This window comes from Pleurodeles waltl, chromosome 2_1, assembly GCF_031143425.1.
Source record: "Pleurodeles waltl isolate 20211129_DDA chromosome 2_1, aPleWal1.hap1.20221129, whole genome shotgun sequence".
NCBI lineage: Eukaryota > Metazoa > Chordata > Amphibia > Caudata > Salamandridae > Pleurodeles > Pleurodeles waltl.
Genome location: NC_090438.1, coordinates 899,175,286 through 899,192,273, shown reverse-complemented (window position 1 = coordinate 899,192,273; position 16,988 = coordinate 899,175,286). Strand labels below are relative to the sequence as shown.

General features: G+C 48.1%; 1 long non-coding RNA gene across 2 annotated transcripts in view; it reads right to left on the bottom strand.

The window, feature by feature from the left end:
* LOC138259239 (uncharacterized) overlaps nt 1-16,988 on the bottom strand; it is a 183,954-nt gene that overhangs the window by 110,372 nt on the left and 56,594 nt on the right. The window lies entirely within an intron of this gene.

The following is a 16,988-nucleotide window of genomic DNA, read 5'->3' as shown; positions in this document are numbered from 1 at the left end:
TTAGGGAAGTCACTTGAGCATTTTATGTAACATGTGCAAAATGAAGAAGCAGGAGTATTACACTGTGTTGACTTGGTACCTCATGGTGAGTTTGATGTTGAGAGAGAGCAACAATTATTGATCAATAGAAGTAGCATACAGCAGCTAATAAATCTACAGTTTTAAAAGCCTAACAGATAAAATAATGACGAAAAGAAAACTTGCACATTAAAATTGTGGTGGATATTTGTGCCTACTAATCGTAATTTGATATCACGTTTAACATGAAACATATTGCATTCATAAATGTGTGAATTAACAATGAATATTAACACAAGATTATTATTTTCAGGTAGATGAAATAGAAAAAAAAATACATTACGAGTATTAAATTAACTTGAATTAAACACACTTATATTGAAATAAAAGGATTTTACAATGAATTATGTGTTTAGAAAAATAAATGCACTTTTAAATTGCTTTGACATAACATGCATAATGTTTGAAATAAAATAATTTGCTTTGCATATATGATTTAAAATATAAGCTGCGCATCAGGTTTTATTGTTGTATTATTTGTATTAATGTGCACTATGCTTTCCTAACATGACTAGGCCTGGAAGGTTCATTTTGCAAGCAGTCATGGACAATTTTATTTGTTTTCATTGTCCTCTGACATTAATTTTCCACTATGCAGCAAATGTAATGATGAATGTTCTTGGGTTTCTGGAGAAGAGACATGTTTCAGTCGCAATAATGTAACACTATTTGTTCTGGCTATCGAATGGAGAGGAAACTAATGGAACTCATGTGAAAGAATATTAGCTTATATTATTGTGTGCATTAGGAAAAGAATTGTAAGTTTCAAATTATTAGAAAATGCAATATTTTAGCAGAATCATATGAAGTCATGGTAGGGAACAATGGACTTTTTGTAGAGAAGCTTTCCAAATGTAACTGAACTTGGTGGTGCCAACTACAATGATTGGGTGCTGAAATTGACGTCCCTAATGTTCCCACCTGAAGGACCAATTGAATGGATTTTGGTTATTTTAATTAGTGAAGAACTTTGAAACTGTAGTCAGTCCATCTTGAGATCTTTTTGGAGTCAGTTCTATGTTTCCTTTTTAATCTGCTGTCCCATTCTCTCCTCTATATCTCCTGATGAAGTTTCTCATCATAGTCTTAACTGCCCTATTCTGTTATGTGGTTCAGTACTAATAAGGCCAACCAATTCTGAACTGCTGATCTGTCCTATGTTCAGCTCGTGGTGTGCACTGTTCTGATACTGCTATCAACGGATGCCGGAAGAAGATGATCGCTATGTCTTGATGAATCAACACTGTCTGCTATCCCATGAGGAGATGTGTAACTAAATGTGGTTTCTTGTTTTCCCTTCTAGGTAGTAACTTATGCCAGCATATTTTTGTAGTGAGTTATTTTCAATTAGATGTTTTCCAAATTATTTTTGCCTCCTTTTATTTTTGCTTTTGCCTGCATGTGTTAGCCCGTTCCAACACATGCAAGTCCCAATTCTGGTTAGTATTAGGAGTGGCCCAGCTCTGAAATTGATTGTTAAATCTGTATTTTGATGATTTACTGATGTCATCATCATCTGCTTTGAAATCTGATATTTATGTGCATATGGGGGGTCATTACAACATTGGCGGTAAAAGCCGCTTATCACCGTGCAGAAGACCGCCAATACACCCCCGCGGCCGCGGAATTCCGCCACAGCTATTATGACACACATCTCGGAAACCGCCGAAATTCAGACACCCACACAACTCCACCACACCAAAGGTCAGTGATAAACTGGCAATAACAAATCCTCCACCGTCACGCCAACGGAAACACGCCCATGCTATTACGACCCACGAATCCACGTGGCGGTCTTTCAACCGCGGTATTCCATTGGCGGTACACACCGCCGCGCTCAAAATACACACACATCTCCAAAACACCGCCACATTGGACAATTCAAAATACACACACCTGATACACATACAAACACCACTCTCACACACCCAACACAATATAAAACACACACCCACATCACCCACAAACCCCTATGACCAAAAATTAGAGACGAAGGCAACAGAGAGAGAGCACAGCAATAGACAACCCCACCACACAGAGGTACACAACACCATCACCCACACAACATCCACGCTCAAAACACCACACACCACTACACATCACCACACTCATCACCACATACACCACCCCACACATCACCTACACCACCCCATGGCACGCCAAAGACACCCCAGGTTCTCAGAGAAGGAGCTCAGGGTTATGGTGGAGGAAATCATACGGGTAGAGCCACAGCTATTCGGATCACAGGTGCAGCACACCTCCATAGCTAGGAAGATGGAGCTATGGTGAAGAATAGTCGACAGGGTCAACGCAGTGGGACAGCACCCAAGAAATCGGGAGGACATCAGGAAGAGGTGGATCGACCTACGGGGGAAGGTGCATTCCGTGGTCTCCAGGCACAACATCGCGATTCAGCGGACTGGCGGCGGACCCCCATCTCCTCCCCCACAACTAACAACATGGGAGGAGCAAGTCTTGACCATTATGCATCCTGATGGCCTCGGAGGAGTCGGTGGAGGAATGGACACTGGTAAGTCAAATCTTAACTATCATATCCCCCACCCTACCTGCATGCTATCACACACCCCCACCCTCACCCCCTCCCCTATCACTCAAACTCCTCACTAATGTACTAATAACACAAACCACCCATCCCAACACCAAGCCCTGTAGGACACAACAAAGCATGGACACCCCTCACTAAAGCATGCCCACTGCACATACCCATAACAACCCCTAACCATCATCACACAAGCCCCCACACAGGAAAGCTAGCACTGGGGTACAAGCTCACCCACCCATTGCACACCATGACACACACACATGCAATAATCATGCTTTTATACCCCTGCAGGACCACTATCTAACGTCACCAGACAGGAGGGTCCAGATATCTCTACCCCACCCCCAGAAGAGGCCCACAGTGATGACAGCAGCTCTGGCCAACTGGATCAAGATGACCAGCCCGGACCATCGTGGGCCTCGGGACAGTCGGTTCCCCTCGCACAGGCACAGCCCAACACTGACCTTCCACCCTCTGGTAACACCAGCACAGCACCCACCCAGCGGGCCCATACCTCCGTTCCCAGGACACGTCAATCAGCTGTGTGTCCACCACTACAGGGAACCCAGGATAACCCACCACCCCAACAACAACAGGGACCTGGGGGCAGTGGTAGTGGGCACACGGTCCAGGGGACGGAGGCACAGGAACACAGGGGAAATGGGAGGGCTGCCGTGCGACAGGGGGTGGACAGGCCAAGGGAACCCACTCTCCACGAGGCCCTCTCCTCCATCATGGGAGCATACCACCACTCCCAGGAGACGATGGCGACGGTCCTGGCAAAGTTTCAGGAGACCCAGCACATGCAGGACGAGCTGTATTTGGGGTTCAGGGAGGCGCTCAGAACCAATAGCTCCGCCCTCGGCACCATAGTAGGGGTGCTGAAGGACATGCAGAAGATCATGAGGGACACGTGGCACTCCAAGGGGCCCCTGACACTAGCCTGGACGATGAAGTGCCCACCACCTCTGCCGGCGCTAGTGGACAGGACGCCCCGCCACAGAACCACCACACCAGCACTCCACCCCCTGCTGACGGACAACCACCCCGCAAGCGGTCCTTGAGATCCAGGAACACGACAGAGCAAGATGGCAAGACCCCCGCCAGGAAATGAGACCACCCTGATTGTCATCCCACTGTCCCACTTTGTGACCCTGTCCAGATTGGAACTGTTCCAGCTCCACTTCCTATGCCCATATGGGCAGTGCACCTGTGAGACTAATAGACTGGACTCTGCCATGGACATTATTCCACCATCACCCATCACCATTTTACCACCCCCTACAATAATTAGCACTTCAATAAACACCCTTGAACCACAAAACAATCTGGAGTCAGTCTGTGATTTAGAAAATGTGTATTAGCTATGACAATGACAAAATCCGTTCGAAAATGTAATGTCAACATACCTATGTCACACATCACAAGCCCATGAAGGATGCAAGCAGATGACACACGTTGGTAACCACACCTGTGAAACCGTAATGGAAATGTTCCACTCAGTTAGCATATACTGCTTCAAATTGACAGACAGGACAGAGGTAGAAGTGTGAAAGTAAATGTAATAGTAAAAAAATGTGTTCTCACCTGTGTGTCACTGGAAATATTGCAGTATGACAGAGTCCCTGTTATTAATGTCTTCTTCCTCGGCTTCCTCCTCATCACTGTCCACAGGCTCCACAGCTGCCACAACACCGTCATCTGGACCATCCTCCTGCAGAAAAGGCACCTGGCGTCGCAAAGCAAGATTGTGAAGCATACAGCAGGCGATGATGATCTGGCACACCTTCCTTGGTGAGTAGAATAGGGAACCACCTGTCATATGGAGGCACCTGAACCTGGCCTTCAGGAGGCTGAAGGTGCGTTCGATCACCCTCCTAGTCCGCCCATGGGCCTCATTGTAGCGTTCCTCTGCCCTGGTCCTGGGATTCCTCACCGGGGTCAATAGCCATGACAGGTTGGGGTAACCAGAGACCCCTAATAGCCACACACGGTGCCTCTGGAGTTGAGCCATCACATACAGGATGCTGCTATTCTTCAGGATATAGGCGTCATGCACTGAGCCAGCGAACGTAGCATTTACCTGCGAGATGTACTAGTCTGCCAAACATACCATCTGTACATTCATCGAATGATAACTCTTCTGGTTCCTGTACACCTGTTCACTCCTGTGGGGGGGACCAAAGCAACATGGGTCCCATCAATGGCACCTATGATGTTAGGGATGTGTCCCAGGGCATAGAAGTCACCTTTAACTGTAGCCAAATCCTCCACCTGAGGGAAAATGATGTAGCTCTTCACATGTTTCAGCAGGGCAGACAACACTCTGGACAACACGTTGGAAAACTTAGGCTGGGACATCCCTGATGCCATGGCCACTGTTGTTTGAAATGTACCCACAGCTACACAGTACACGAAACATAATCCAAAAAGTTGTCTGTAAGTGTGTTGAGTCCAGGCCTAGGTATGTGTGATGCACTTGTAAATGAAGCCATGTGGGCCCCTGAAATGGCGGTTGCCTGACCTCTAAACTAGGACAATTGGATGTGAGGTAACTGCGCTGGCATTGTACACCGTTGTGGTAGGCCGTTGAAGACCGCGGCGCAATGCTGCATTGCTTAACATTGGACCCTATGGGTCCCAGGAGCCAATGATGAAGTGCGCCGGCGGTGATGATACGCACTGCCGCGGACGTCACCGCTGCGGACATGACCGCCATTTTCTATCTCTTCACTCACTCGATACCTGATCTTCGACAGGAGAGGACCTACACTGCAAGTGCTGCTGTGACCTCAGCCTGGAAGATACAATGGCTTGTGCGTCTGGGGAAAGGGCCCCTGCCTTCACTGCACAGGAGTTGGAGAAACTCGTGGCAGGGGTCCTCCCCCAGTACACGCTACTCTACGGTCCTCCAGACCAACAAGTGAATACATAGGGTGCAAGTTGTGTGGGCTATGCCTGGGTGGAGAGGGCTGGATGTAAGTAGGAAGGGGGCAGAGTTATGCGAGCATGAAGGAGTGTGAATGCATGCGCTACATGGCAAGGGCAGGGATGTGGGCCACTCACTTCAACGGTGCTGTTGCTAATGACTTCTCTTCTTCCCCTGTACATGTCATGTAGGTCAGCGCCCACCAGAAGAAGGATATTTGGCGTGCCATCGCCAAGGAAGTCCGGACCCTGGGGGTCCACCAGAGACGGAGCACCCACTGTCGTAAAAGATGGGAGGACATTCGCCGCTGGAGCAAGAAGACGGCGGAGGCTCAGCTGGGGATGGCCTCCCAACATGGGAGGGGTGCCCGTCGCACCATTACCCCCTGATGTTCCGGATCCTGGCGGTGGCCTACCCTGAGTTGGATGGGCGCTTGAGGGCATCACAGCAGACACAAGGGGGTGAGTACACTCACATTCTGATGACTTTGCGTGCAGTGGAGGGGTCTGGGTGGGGGAGGAGGGCTGTGGGTTTCCCTAGGCCAAGGCGGGTTCCGTAGGCTAGGCCCCTCCGGAATGCAGGCCATGTGGCACTCCACCCCACCTCTGTAGAGTGCCAAGTACAGGTATACATCCCCCTGTGTCATCTATGTGGACAGATTACACTCATAGCCATGTAGGCCATATCCCAGGAACTGCATCTGTAGAGGCCAAGAGCACGGCGTAGTGCAGGGGGCTACTGTGTCTGTATTGTCCGCCAACGGTAGCGGTAAGCCATGCACTCAACCTGTCTTTCTTCTGTTTCCCCCCCTTTTTGTGCTCTCCCTGTTCTTTTGTGCATCAGCATCATCAGGCGCAGGTACAGTGGCACCAGAGCACGAGGGAGCTGCATCCCACATGACCATGGGCGAGGGGAGCATCACGTCGGTCACTGGATCAGCAGACAGCGACACAGACTCGTCCTCCGATGGGAGCTCCCTTGTGGTGGCGGCACCATCTGTGCCCCCCACTTTACAGGTACAGCCGCCACCCCCCCTACCAGCACCGCCCTCCCAGCAGCCCCTCAGCCTTCGCTCCGTGCCCGCTCACCCAGGAGGGTGGGCATCACCTTCGCCCCAGACACCTCAGCCCCTGCCCCTGTCACCCCTGCTGCCCTCAGTGAGGAGGCCATTGACCTCCTCAGGTCACTCACTGTTGGGCAGTCTACCATTGTGAATGCCATCCAGGGTGTAGAAAGGGAGTTGCAACACAGTAATGCATTCCTTGAGGGCATTCATTCTGGTCAGGCTGCCCTTCATCGAACTCTGCAATCTCTGGCCTCAGCACTGATGGCAGCCATTGTCCCTGCATCTAGCCTCCCCCCTCCAACTTCCTCCACCCAGACCCAATCCCCTGTACCCCAGCCTATCCCAAGCACACCATCAAACCAGCATGAACACACCTCAACACACAAAAGTGGCTCTGGCAAACATAGGCACCACACATCCCACAGGCACTCATACAGGCATCACCCACATACAGGCACAGCAACATCCACTGCCTCCACTGTGTCCCCATCCTCGCCGTCTCCCTCCTCCCTCCCAGTGTCGTCTACACTCTCACCTGCATGCACTACATCTACAGCCACTAGGACTCGCACCAGAACACCCAGCACCACATCCCGCTCAATTGCACTCACCACCCCCACTACCATTTACATGTCCCCTGTGTCCTCTCCCAGTGTGTCTGTGACGCCCCCTCCCAAAGTACACAAACGCGGGCACCAACACACCCAAAATCCATCCACCTCACGACAGCCTCCAGAACATGCACCTGCACCCAAATCATCGAAAGTTACACCTCCTACAACCACCTCCTCTTCCTCCACTCCCAGACGCCCTCCAGCTACCCATCCCAGTGTTTGTCAGAAAGTTTTCCTGAGCAACGTTGACCTCTTTCCCACCATCCCCACCCCTCCAATTCATAGGTCCCGTACTAACACCTCAGCCAAAAAAAGTCTGGTTCCAGTGGTGCGTGTTAGAGGTATATGGAGTGCACTGGGCACCAGGGCAGCCAGTGTGACACGGAGCCAAAGCACTGCCAGTCCATCCCCTGTAAAACACCAGAAGTTTGACAGTGCCCGACGGGAGAGGGTGAAGACTCCTGCCGGCAATGCCGCTCACAAGGGTCCCGGGGGAAGTGCCGAGTCAGCTGTGACTCCTCACAAGGTGGTGAAGGGGCAGAAGAACTCTCCAAAGTCTGGGAAGAGCAGCACGGCGGAGAAGCCCGCCATCCTCCCCGCTGGCTAGGACGCCACCGCCAGCACTATCGTCACTGGTCCGGAGACCACCGCCAGAGTCAGTGCCCATGAGGGCTGCACAATCGTCACTGGTCCGGAGACCACCGCCAGAGTCAGTGCCCAGGAGGGCAGCACAATTGTCACTGGTCTGGAGACCACCGCCAGAGTCAGTGCCCAGGAGGGCCCTGGCAGCCACAGCCCCACTGGGCACTGAGGGACCGCCATGCCACACACCGTTGCACAAGTCAGAGACAGCAAAGTCAAGCACCGCTGAACAGGGCAAAGACAGCAAAGTCAAGCACCGCTAAACAGGGCAAAGACCGCCACGGCAAAGCACCGCTGAACAGGGCAAAGACAGCCATGGCAAGCACCGCTGAACAGGTCAGAGACAGCAAAGTCAAGCACCGCAGAACAGGGCAAAGACCGCCATGGCAAGCACCGCTGAACAGGTCAGCGACAGCAAAGTCAAGCACCGCTGAACAGGGCAAAGACCGCCATGGCAAAGCACCGCTGAACAGGGCAAAGACCGCCAACTCAGGAATCGTTAGCCCATGTGCAGCTGGGACAGTGACGGGACTGGGACCAGTCCTAGAGCACCAGTCCCCCTCTAGAACCAGTGGAGAACTGCATCCACTACCTGAATCCTTCACAGGATGAAGAACTCTGGGCACCAGTCCCCCTCCAGAACCTGTGGAGACATGCATCAATTTGAGAGACTGTGGCTTTGCACTCCCCAGGATCGTACAGTGGGCAATCCACCCACTGTAGAGACTTGAGAGACTGTGGATTTGCACTCTCCAGGATACATCAATGGGCATGGAGCCCCGTCGTGGATCTAGTGTGGTGCACTCATCCGGCTGAGGTGCCCCCCTTCCCTTCCCCCTGAGTTGCCTGTTGTATTTCTTTCTGATGCCCCTGCAGTGTTCTCCCCGTTTGTAGACAGGTATCTAGTGTGGGCCTGGCCCATGCATTGTGGTCCCAGTGGTCCACGGACATTGAAATGTGCATACCTGCACTACTAATCGTGATGTTTATATTTTGAATGTGTATATATTTCTGTATATATGAGCTTACTGTATTTGGATACATTACAATGGTTCAAGTAATTTGGTTTTGTCTTTACATTCTTCCGGGAGTGTTGGGGGTTGTTCCTGTGATGTTTGGAAATGCATTGGTGTGTGTGTTGTAGTGTGCGAGGGTCAGGGTGGGGGTGGGGGTGTTGCGTGTGTGTGTCCCTGACTTTTGCCTCCCCCCTCCCCTATGTCGTAGGTGCAGTACTCACCATTGTCTTCGGCGCCGCCGTTGCTGGTGTTCGTAGAGGAGCAGGTAGACAAGCGCAGGAAGTATTTGGAGTTTGGGCTCCATTTTGGCCTCCTTCCTCGTGGAGTGTGTTCAGGTGAGCGTTTTCCCATTGCAAAAGCTGTTTCCGCCATGTTTTTATCCACGGTGAATCCGCCCCGGAAAAGGTGGCGGATTGGTGTGTTGTAATACTGTGGGCGGTACTTTGTCTTCCGCCTGTCTGTTGGCGGTGACCGCCGTGCTGCTTGTCTGTACCGCCGTGGCGGTCAGAGTGTTAAAGTGGCTGTCTATGTTGGCGGTTTCCGCCACGGTCATAATTCCCTTTTTTATTCCACCGACCTGTTTGCGGTATTACCGTGGCTTTAACACCGTCCGCCAGGGTTGTAATGACCCCCATGGTGTTGATGCTAATCTACATAATTCTTTTGCAGTGTCTAACAGTTTTCATGTGTAGCAGGTTGAATCTTTTCAGATGTTTTGATCAGCCTATTGGTTTCATGTTTGTTTATACCCTGGTTTTGCTCAGCATGTATGTGACATTGATTTTGGGATTGTAATAAAGCTTTGAAACTTTATTCAATTTGGTGCTTGATTTGGAGTTAAATTGCTTTTGGTGTTTAAAAATATTTATGGGAGAATGTCATTGATTTGTGATTGAATGTTTCTGACTACTACCTCCTTCACAAGTCAACCTTGAAGGCTGAACTTTGTGATGGTGTCTCACCCGTGCGCCTTTGGTTTCTGAACCCGAGGCAGAAAGAAGACTTCCTCGGACGTGCCAGCAGTTTTTGTTAGGAGAGGATGGTTATGTCTTGTGGGGATTAGATCTGAATTTTCCCCCAATGTGAGTTGCTTCTGTGGTGTAGTGTAAGGGTTGCTGAAATTTCAATGTTGTGTTACAAGTATACAGTGTACAGGGTTTTGCGAATGCAGTGCTTTGGCTAAATCGCTGTGAAGTGTGATGTATGAGTGAAGTAGTGAGATTATGTACTCCAAGGTAATTGCACTTGGTTAATTTATTGTCTGTAGGTAAAGGTGTTGGTTAATTGAGGCTGTGGGCATAGACAGTAGTATTTCTGTCAGGGAGACCGGATCCTCGGGGCTTGCGCCTGTTCCCAATATGTCCACCTCCTGTCAGCTCCAAACTCTACTTGCTATTATAGCACAGAGTTAAAGAATGGCCAAGCGGGGATTGTGTTTTAGGTTGGGAACAGCGGGGAAGGAGACTTGTGGAAGCAAGAGTTAAGAACACAATAACAAGATTATGCACATTGACTTTCATAAACTTTGTTCCTAATATTTATACACTAATAACATGAATGATCAAGAGCTTCTCTATAACATGACCTCTTAGCTCTGGGTATCTGGAAAATAAAGAAGGATTATGCAAACTTCCATATGAGCGTTTTTAGGATAACATCTTATGTTCTGAACATTGAATAACACTCTGCTGAATCTGGGATTCAAGAATACCATGAACATTGAATAACACTCTGTGGAATCTGGATTTCAAGAATGCTATGATCATTGAATAACACCCTGTTGAATCTGCGTTTATAGAATATCACGAACATTGAATAACACTCTGTTGAATCAGGGTTTCAAAAAATGCCATGAACATTGAATAACACTTTGTTGGATCTGGGATTCAAGAATACCATGAACATTGAATAACACTCTGTTGAATCAGGTTTTCAAAAAATACCATGAACATTGAATAACACTCTGTTGGATCTGGGTTTCAAGAATACCATGAACATTGAATAACACTCTGTTCAATCTGGGTTTCAAGAATACCATGAACATTGAATAACACTCTGTTGCCAATTCATACCTCAAGATTCTAATTCCATGAAATAATCACACACTCTGCTGATCTGTACTGCAAGAATTAAATGCCAAGAATGAATCGCGCACACTGTTGCCGATTTGTACATCAAGATTCAAATGTCATTAAATGATCGCGCACTCTGCTGACCTGTACTGCTAGAGTTAAATGACATGAAATAATCACGCACTCTGCCGATCTGTACTACAAGAGTTAAATGCCGATTTGAACATCAAGGTTTTAATGCCAGGATACGATTGCGCACACTGCCGATCCGAACTGTGAAAGTTAAATGCCAAGAATGAATCGTGCACACTGTTGCCGATTGAACCATCAAGGTTTAAATGCCAAGACATGATCGCGCACACTGCCGATCCAAACTGTGAGGGTTAAATGCCAAGAATGAATTGTGCACTCTGTTGCTGTTTCAACCATCAAGGTTTAAATGCCAAAATACGATCATGCACACGGCCGATCCGAACTGTGAGGTTTAAATGCCAAGAATGAATTGTGCACTCTGTGGCCGTTTCAACCATCAAGGGTTAAATGCCAAGATACGATTGTGCACATTGCTGATCCGAACTGCAAGAGTTAAGTGTCAAGAAAACCATTGCACACGCGATGTAACCAAAAGGCCCAAAACTCGAGTATTTCTGAAAACAGAGTCGGGAGCCTAAAACGTTCTCTGCCTTACCGCCCTGCTTGACTATCACCAAGGAAATGAAGACAGGGCCTGGAAATCCTGGATAAGCCTTCGGAACAGGCGCTCAGGAAAATGCTGCTGCTCTGCACCGGGACCTCTGAATAGTGAGCATGTGGAGCTGGGCTGGGTCCCTTAAATAGACCCATGCCCCGCCCACGTGCCACACCCAACCAAGCTGCAGGAAGGGATTCTAGAAAGGGTTAGAATAGGGACCACACCCTAACCACACCCTGTAGTGTGGTCAGTTTTACGTATCCTTTGCGCATTAGCTTCAGGCTTTAGGCCTTTGTGCGTTTTGCCCTGGATGTATTTTATTCCTTTGCTCGCAGCTTAGAGCCTCCGAGCACTTTGCTATAAATGCTTTTATTCGCTTCGTACTGTTATTTTTCAAATAGCCAGTTCTACGGTCTTGTTTTATATTTCATATCACACTGTTTAGCCTACTTCAGCACTGGAGTTCTCCATAACACATTCTTGTTCACTCTGTGCTTCAGTCAAGGATACAGTCTGGTACATTGCCGATAGACGTGGTAGGAGTTTGGTCTTTGGCATTCCTGAGTAGGGACATTTTGTGATCACGCTGACATGTTAGGTATAAAAACACTTCCTTGTCCCAATACACGCAAGAGGGAGATTCCGACCAGGGAACCACAACTAGACGCTGACTGCCTCGTTGCAGATGCTGAACCAGATCACAGGCCTTTGCTCAGGTATGAGGGTTTATGTCTCCCGAGGGATTCAGAAAGGCAAGTTAGAAGCTTAACATGCTGTGCTCGAAATAGAACTAGCAGAGGGAGAGTAGAAACTGCTAAACACCATGATAGCGTTATTCTTATGTTTTACTCTCCTAGTGACTATTTCAATCCTACTGTGTTGTATGGTTCTGGTTATTGCGGCTCACGCCTTAATGTCTAAAATGCAGTCATTTTATTAAAACATTATATAAAACTTATACTGCCTTTGTCATTTTTATATGAGATCATACTGTAAATGAGAGAGTTGGTTTGGATCTGAGTGACCACGACTTCCCTGAGAAGTTCCAAAGATGTCATGCGCTCGGCTGCCCAATCATCTCTTCCCCTTGGGAGAAATGAGGCACTGCTAGTTAGCCGGAGCAAAACCGGGTTTAAGGTGACAGAGGTCCTTCCAAGTGGGTCCGACTCAGTCCCCACACCATGAACGACCCTGCTGCCTAGAAATCCAGTAGTCTCATTTAGGATAATGAGAGCCCACGCGACATGGCGCCACCAACGATTGGTCTGGCTCTAATTTTCGGGTCCGGCTGACTCTCGGTCTCATATATATATATTGACTCCTCGGTTCCGTAAGCGGAGACGTCCGTGGGGCTGAGGATTTCCGCCGCCACGGGATAGGTGCATCCTATTACTTAGTGGTTGGTTGTTCAAGCTTGAACTTTGAAAGGAAAAACCCCGTTATTGGTGTGCCTTCTCTACCCAGGTGCTGTTTTTCTCTAGATTGCGAATCCGGTAGTGGTACAAGTAGTGCTTGATATGCGCCAACCACTCACGGGACATCTGTTAGCACATGGCCTGACGGTCCAGGGGGGTCCGGTCACTTTTGTGGTGGACGCCCATGTAGCCTATAGAACAGAACTTTTTTATTCTTGGGTCGTATTTCCAGCAGTTGATGGGGGATCAAACACTTTTCACTAATACACTGTTGCGAATGTCCCTGGACAGTACAGGGCTTATGCATACTTAGAGATACCTTTATCTTATCAAGAACACCATAATTGGCTTGATGGTGCCCTCCCACACACAGTAGCACAAGTAAGGTTAGGTCCACTGAGTAATGATGGTCCGACCTGGCCTTTATTGGCTACTTACACACCATATCCTGCGGTTGCTAATTTGGCAGTGGCTGACGTGCGTCGTTTATATATAGACTTAGCAACTACATACAGAAGACTGGTACAGTTTGTAATGCAGGCATTAAATACTAATGCGGCGCGTGCTGCTCCGGCGCACCCACAGGCAGTGGTACCGGGTATCAATCCGGCCACTGTACACTCAGTTATGGGTAAGGTACTGGCTAAACGAGAGGAGACTCCATTTTGGCTGGCGCAAAAAATTAATACGCTGGAAGCAGTATTTCCCCATACGGGACCTCAGGATAAACATAGAATATTGACGATGTGTTTGCCGTATGGAATGGTTCCTCCAGTGGACCTTTGTATTACATGGGGCACGGTGTTTGCCACGCTCTACACTACAGCGCACGGTACACCGACTTTGGCTAATCTGCCTGAAGTGCTTAAACAAATTCAAGATGAATATGGGGCTGCCCCCGCCTTAGATTTGGGCATGCAGTTGATGGGCAATTTTGCCGCGGTTTCTTTTATTATTTTGAGCAATCTCAAGGGAGAGGCAGTAGCACTAGCCGTGCGTATGCGTCTTCGGGACGTTCCGCAGATTAATCAGGAGCGGGAACTCCCGAGAATAATAGCAGAAACATATTCCAGTATTGGTCGCGATAGCCTAGGAGCTAGACCGCAAAAACCCCAATTACAGGGTAAAAATAATAAAGATAATGCTAAACAACAGCAACCTGAGGGTACTAAAAAGCGCTGGGAAAAGAAAGAGCAAACACCTAAGAAGGATGGGGGACAATCTCCGCAACCGGAGACCCCGCAGAATAGGTATAATCTCAGGAATAGCGATAATTTGAAGACGCCTGATAGATATCAATATACTGATACACACCAATCTCGTTCCTTTCAGTACTCCTCGGACAAGAGAAGTGAGAGAGGTGGGCGGTCAGAGCGGAAAACTGAGTACGTGAAACCGAGACAGGAATCACAACGCTCAACTGAGGTTTCTATTAAACAGGGAGAGAAACCAGTTCAACAAAAGCAACAATTTAAAAAGAAGAAGGTGGCAGCAGTCTCAGTTAGACATGCCACTCAAGAAGAGAGTTCTCTTGACGAACAAGACATGGGCGTTGGCACAGTTAGACAGCGCGGCAGAGGTCACAATAGTTCGCCGGAGTCTTCTAGAGCATCTGGAGGTGAAAGCAACTGATGACTTCATACAAGTCGAAACGGCAGATATGCGAGTCTCTGACCCTGATAGAGTATATAAAGTAACTCTGCAATTAGAAGGGGACATTGACCGCATTGTACATGCCATCTTTTGGGACCATGTGGTAAAATCATATGACGTTCTGCTGGCCGAACAAGATTGGCCACCTGACTTTGTTCGTGACTGTCCGGTTGGGGAGGAGGTTATTACACCTTCGTTCTCACCACTTGTTCCGAAAGAATTAGCGGACTCCTATAGTAAATCATGGGCTCTAGCACAGGCCCCCGCCCTATATAGAAATAACGTGGGGTGGGATAGACAATCACCGTATCATGTAATTCCAATAAAGGGCGAACCTCAGCCGCAGCCGCAGTATCCTATCAAATTTGAGGCAAGGGCTTCGGTTAGGAAAATTCTTACACAATTGGAGTACCAGGGTGCAATAGAACCCTGTGTCTCGCCGATGAATAATACCTTATTTCCAGTTGCTAAACCGGACCATTCATATAGGATAGTGGTGGATTACAGACACTTAAATGGACACACACGCACATATGCAATACAGAATTCACACAGCGCAGCGCTTATGAATAATATTGTGCATAAAAAATACAAAACAACATTAGATATCTCGAATGGATTTTTCTGCCAAAATATAGCGCCCGAAAGTCGGGACTATACCAGTTTCAGTGCGTTTGGCTCTCAGCAAAAGTTTTGTCGTTTGCCTCAGGGGTATAAGAATAGCCCAGGACTATTTTCGGCTCGTGTAACTGAAATTGTGCACGAGTTGGACCCTGAGGCGTTATCATATGTTGATGACATATATTTGACGGATGATGAGATTCTGCAACATCTAACGCGTGTAGCACGCATTGTTGTGGGGTTTGCTGAAATTGGATATAAGTTTAATTTTAAGAAGTCAAAGATTGCCTTCCTCCGGGTCATTTTCCTGGGATATGAGTTGTCGAATGAGGGCAAGAGCTTAGCGACACATTTTCTGGATAAATGTGTTCAATTGCAGCCTCATAATATGGTTCGGAAGCTCCAGTCATTTTTGGGGTTTCTGAATTTTGGCAGAACTTACATTCCTGATTATGCTACACGTATCAAACCCTTATACGAGTTGATTCGCCCGAATTTTTCTAGTACATTTTGGACGATTGAGCATACACATATTCTACGAGATTTGCAAACTGATCTCTTAGCGGTAAAGCATTTACACACACAGGACAATAAAACGCATCTGGTCATCAGGGTTATACCTGGTGCCGTTGGATTTACTTATGTCACCTTTGATGAGGGTGAGACAGTCCCGATAGCATACAAGTCTCACTTGTATTCGGCTGCAGAACAACGTTTTGCACAAACAGAGAAAATTCTCACTGCAGTACAGATGGCTGTTATTAAAGAACAACCTCTTGCCCAGGGCCAACGCATCATTGTCGTTTCCCCAATTCCAGCCTTAGAGGCTGTTACAAAAGCTAGTGTTCCTAATTCGAAAGCTTTACACCCGCGATGGATACAATGGGCTACGTCTTTGACAGCCACTGATGTAGATTACATATTTGACCCTAAGCTGCAGACTCAAGAATTTCTTCAATATGAAATGGAGTACCCAGTTCCCGCTGGCACATTGCCTATTGACCAATATCAGGTGGTCATGTATACCGATGGCTCTGCGCAACCAGCGGTTGGGAATAAACAACAGTATTCTGCTGCATGTGCAGTGGTGAGCGGCACTATGGAAGGGGAAGTGTTCTGCCCCAACATACTTATACACAGACCTTGGGAGATTGTACAGCACAGTTGGCTGAGCTCAAAGCTCTATTGTTAGCATTGGAACACGTGGATCCGGCAATACTAACCTTGCTGGTCTGTGACTCCTACTACTGTGTTCAGTCTTTCAATGAATATTTGCACTACTGGAGGTTGAATGGGTTCAGAGATTCTAAAGGCAACACCATTAAACACAAATTGCTGTGGGGGAAGGTTGCGAATCTGAAGGAAATGCTTCCTAAAGTCCATGTTGTACATACACTTGGACACCAGCTCGTTGGGATACACGTTGCTGGAAATACTTTGACTGATGAAGCCGCAAAGTCGGCAGTGGCAGTTGCCACTGTGGCTGCAGTGACTCGTTCGAGTTCCAAACCAGACACAGAGATTTCGGCTGCCATAAAAGCTACGGCTGATGGCACGCCATTTCCTAAAGGATTCCCTTCTAAATATAGTTACTGCTTGGGTAGTATGCTAAATGCTGTTGTTAAACT